The sequence below is a fragment of the Nicotiana tabacum genome, chromosome 9, assembly GCF_000715075.1.
Source record: "Nicotiana tabacum cultivar K326 chromosome 9, ASM71507v2, whole genome shotgun sequence".
Taxonomy (NCBI): Eukaryota; Viridiplantae; Streptophyta; class Magnoliopsida; order Solanales; family Solanaceae; genus Nicotiana; species Nicotiana tabacum.
The window spans coordinates 66,985,177-66,990,619 of NC_134088.1; the positions used below are offsets into that span (position 1 = coordinate 66,985,177).

A 5,443-nucleotide genomic window follows, 5' to 3' on the forward strand; every position below is an offset into this window, starting at 1 on the left:
TACCGGAACCAGAGGATACATTAGCCATGTTGTTAAGAGAGGATATTCAAGCAAGGAAGTGTTAGAAGCAACAAGAATCGCTAAAACCAATAAGAAGATACGTGACAATGGAGGAAGGAGAAGAAGAAGGCAAAGGATTTTGATAGGAAGAGCAAGTAGAGGGCAAATAAAAGTCATTACGTCCCTATTTATAAGAATCCGGGCATCAAAACCAAGAAATTATGCCATCATTACCTAGCACTGGAGTCGAAACGGCAGCCCCAACTGACAGTCGCACGGAAAACGACGCAAAGCATCGGGAAAAGGCGCCATAATGACGCATGATGTCATGACGTCATTCTGGTGCGGAAGCGACACCCCCCAATAGTGCGTTCACGAAAGGTCACGATGTCATCTCGTGTGGAATATCTTAGCTCGCCTCGCTCGTCCAAGTCTGGCCAACCGCAACAAACAGAATCCGCCCATTAAGGTTGCCTGAGGCCGGCCTTAATAAGCGGAGTGACTAACTCTGTATGGGTCGAAATCTATCTCAGTATTTGGTGGGAAGTAACTTCGAGAAAAGAGTCAGCCGAGGTCGACCAGGAGATGGTGAAGCCTGTGGTCGAGATGTAGACGCGGGTCGATGTCGAGCATGGCAGAAAGAACTGTAACGGCTAATTTACTAGGGTAGGATATTAAAGAGAATATTCCTTTGGATATTCTTTGTACTTGTGTTATTAGGGTTTATTGGGGGTATGTCCCATATAAATAGGAAAAAAGACAATGAATAAAGCTATGTGATATTCACTTGATAAGAACACTTTTCATAAGAAGAATCTCTCTCTCTAGTGAAGATACAAACATATTCTTTTCATCAAGATTCTTGCTCATATTATTCCATACTTTTCCATCAGATCCGAGAATAGTTCGAACATTCTAGGATTTATCTGTCACGCATCATTGTCAGGAGGAACAATCATCTAACTCATTCGTTATTGGGTGAATCATTCCTTCTATTTACTTAAATGCCATTTATTGCTAGTTACTCCTCCATTATTGCTCATATTTTTGGAATATTTAATGCACGATATTATTAACCCCCTACTGGATCAGCCCCACATTATCCGTGTTTTCAAGATTCACGTTTATGAATATTATTATTAACTAGGTTTAACCCAACATTACATAAATATAAAGGTTTAACCGAAAGTTATACTTTTTGGTCAAACTATAGATTATTGAATGTTACATATGCTTGTTCTTTCACGCCTAGCAGTATTCAACGGTCATTAATATGATCTAAGTAAAACTCTACATCTTATTCACCACAATACAAGTTGTATCCTAGCTGTTTTGCAAGCTGATCCAATGCCTTCTTATGGCAACTCATATATTCTTTTTTTTTAGTCTTATATTTATGAGAGAGTAATCCTTTTTATTGCGCTTGGATCTCTATTTTGCTAATGAATTTGAATGTGTACCAACTAATAATAATAGATCTAGATTCTATTTCGTTAAATTCTCCGTTCTTGTTGCAAGAATGCGTAACATCGCGTCTACTACTTGCTTTCTTTAAGTTATGAATCAATGCTTATCAAGGCCAATTGCCTTTTTGAAGCAGAATTCCAATACATCTTTAGTTTGCCACGCATTTACAATCATTTTTCCTCCTGCAACTTTGTCTTAAAAATCAATTTCTTCCTCTAACTTCAAACTTTAGACGTTATTCTCCTCCTACCTTAAGCAATATTGTAGCTGATTTGCCCTCAAATTATGTAACAGATTATCTAATATCTTAAGTTGTTTTTCGTCTTAAGTGCTTATCTATGTATAATTAAAATGATGGCATCTCGTCTTCTATTCCAAATTATATTCTTAAGAGCAATTAACTGATGATTTTTATAAATGCAATGTATTTCTTTTTTTATTTTATTTTTATAATAGGAAAAATAAGAGGAAAAAAATGACATAGTTTACAGCATGATCTTTTTATTTTCACTTTTTTTTGCATTTGTTTAGTAATGATAAGATCCCTTGGGCAAAGTACTGTTATGAGGTGGTTTAACAACCATTTTAGTTCAACTTAAAACCAAGAAAGTTGAATATACACGCATAGGTGTCCAACAAGAAGCTAGACTAACATGAATGAATCTTAAAATGCCACATGTTTGCTTCAATTTTGATTTTGATTTATAAACTGGACAACTGGGCAGTGGCTCAATTTAATAAAACACCAAGTGATGGTAAACTAACATCAACAACAATTTACCCCCAGCCGTCAGGCGTTTCTAAACCAATCAATCAAAAGTCATAACTAAAACCAACAAATTAATTAATACTCTATAATCAAAACATAAGCTTAATCAAATTTCCACTATAAATACCTCAATCCACTACATAGTTTCTCATCAGCAGCAAACAAAATCTGAGAGTCTTGTCAACTTCAGCTCCAACTACATACATACATATATAATTTTAAAAGAAGAAACTATGGCTAGAAGCATATACACTAGCATTTTCATGGTTGCTGTTCTCTCCTTTGCAATATTGAGTGGGAAATCTGAAGCTGGTCGTCAGTTATTGCAGGCCAATAATCCAAGTTTCCCTACAATTCCAGGCATACCAAGTATCCCTAATATGCCTAGTATTATTCCAAATATGCCAAGTATTCCAAACATGCCATCAATTCCAAGGGTTGGATCAATGCCGCCAATGCCATCAATTCCAAGCATTCCAAGAGTTGCAATGCCACCAATTCCTTCATTTCCTTCATTCCCAAAATTCCCTACTTCTATTCCATTTTTCACTCCACCACCCCCTAAGAATTAATTAAGTAGACTTGTCTACTTAATTATAAATTATTCCATTTTTATTTGTACTGTTATTTTTTCATGTTTTCTTTGTTGATTTGCATTTGCTTTGAGTCATCCAGTCGTGATCATGTTATTCGTATTTCAGGCTATTTGACTTTGTATTCCAGTGTAAGTCCTTTTTTTTATCTAGGGAGAAGGCGGGTGGATCGTACTATATATAGTGGGGTGTTGTACCATATTTCCATTATGTAACTTTAAAATTACGTGTGTTTTTTTTTTATATATCTCACTCTATATATATTATGGTGATACTTTTATTGTTATTACTTCTAATTATTCTCCACACTCGTCAGCTCTCTTTCTAATAATCTAAGTGGTGAATCAACAAAAAGTTTATAAGGGGACAGTTTAGTAATAATGAAAGATCCTAATTTAAATCGTTGATTCGATCTAGCTCAAACGAACTAAAATATATTCTCTTCTTCCAAAATGTTGAATATGTGAAAGTGAAGGACTAGAAGAGAAAAATAAGTGAAGTACGTAAAGAATGAGAGTTGGAACATGGAAGGAATACTTAGAGTTTAAATATAGCACCGCCAAGGGATTTCATCAACCAAGTGGCTGTAGTTTAGTGGTGAGAATTCCACGTTGTGGCCGTGGAGACCTGGGCTCGAATCCCAGCAGCCACATTTACTTTTTTCTTTTTACATACAGGTAATAATAAAATCTTGGTTTTTATCTGCTTCTCCTCTTTTGTATACATCCCCACTTATCTGCTAATCAAACACTTCTTGTGGAAGCACATAGAGGAAATTTTGGATTAATAAATGAAAAAACAAAAGAAAAGGAAAACAGGGTAGTATATTGTCTGCCATATCTATTGCAGGCTTTGTGAATTGGTAATCAATTTCCAACCTCGATTTTAACTATGTTCTGGAAAAAACTACTTTAAATTTGACTTGTTTTTCAATTCAAAGAATTGGTAATCAATATTCAACCTGCTTTTAACCATGTTCTGCTAAACACAATAGTACTTTTGATTCAAAGATGTCGTCTTTTCATTCCAAATTCCCATTTTTACTTGTGTCTATAACCACGAGACTATGTTTACTTATTGTAATTAATTAATTTGATCTTGTGATATAGTCTGGATTTAGCCATGAGTCTCATGACAAACGTTTCATTTCCTTCGTTCAAAGGCGGATCAAGGATTTGAAGCTTATGAGCTTCGGGATTATAGTCTTTAAGTTATCGGGTTTTAAATTAATAATTTATATATATTCAATCAGGATTTAAATCAAAATTACTGGATTGGACCAATTCCATAATGGAGCACTCGCTCCACCCCGGCCTTCATTACCAACAAATGATCTTTTTTACAGAGTTGTAAAAGTTGAAGGCAAAAAATGATTGTTCAAAAGCAGATGATCTTTTATCTAATGAGAGGAAAAAAAGAAAGTAGAAAGCAATGTTTGTTAGTGAAAAGTCAAGGAATTGGTGTTTTACTTAAATTCATGTTTCCAATAGTTCTACTAGAGTGTTCAAATTTAATAGGAAAATCGCATTAAACCGAAAATCAAACTAAACCAATTAAAAAATTGAATTACGTTTGGTATTGAGTAAAAAAATTTGAACCAAACCGATATATAAATATTTAATTTTTATATATACTTTTAAAACTTTATATAGAATATTCTTTAAAAATGTCTATAAATATTTGGGATCCTCTCATGGGATGTAATATTTAATAGAACTATAAATTGCATCCATTTTTATTTACTTTAAATAATGGGTTGTATCATCACATTCTTGTCAAGTGTTATTGAAATGCTTCAATCTCTTAGTTCTTTCATATTCATATGCCAAGATCTATTAAATTCTTATATCTTTTTCGAATTTGAGATGGTATTTAAATAATTTTAAAATTAAATAGTACATATCGTTATTTAGGTTTCATATTTAAGTTTAATTATTAAATTCGGTTAACCTTGAAAGCATACATCAACGAAAAATTATTGTTAGATGACTGAGAAAATAACTATCATGTGTTACTAAAAAAATTATTCTATAAGAATATTTTAATAGATCATATGTTTGTCGATTTTTTAAATTTTTACTAAACATATACATTAACTTATCAAAATTTTATCTATAAATTTAACAAAGTAAGATTGAAATAATATTCTTGTAACAAAAAATACCCGACAGAACCGAACCAAACCAAACCAAACAGTGGCAGATCCACCTCTTAGGGTGGGGGTGGTGTGGCACCCTCTAGGTTGATAAAATTGTTATATACCTATGTTGAAATTTTCTTAAACCAGGTTAATTATATGATCCTGCCACCCGCAATCACAAACTAAACAAAGGTGCCATGGTTGAGAGACCTTTTTGAAAGCTTTTCTGTGTAAGACCCAAGTTCGAATTTATGTTAAACTTTATTTGGTTCCCTATTTGTGCTTTTTATTTCCTTTTGTCTCAGTCGTTTCTCTTTTCGGTTATCTCCCAATTTTCTATTTGTCTTTTTCTTATTTTTTATATTTCTCTTTCCTTTATTCTATTAGTTTTTTTTTGTGTGACTAATACACTCAAAAAAAAGATTCCAAAATTTTAAAATCTCATAAATATAAGCATTTCTCTTAATCTCAAAT

The 5,443-nt window shown here is 33.1% G+C and overlaps 1 non-coding gene across 1 annotated transcript; it reads left to right on the plus strand.

Moving 5' to 3' along the window:
* The first annotated feature begins 3,409 nt into the window (after positions 1–3,409).
* On the plus strand, positions 3,410–3,481 carry TRNAH-GUG (transfer RNA histidin (anticodon GUG)). The gene has a single exon. It is a non-coding gene; the product is annotated as a tRNA-His (tRNA).
* Positions 3,482–5,443: the final 1,962 nt, after the last annotated feature.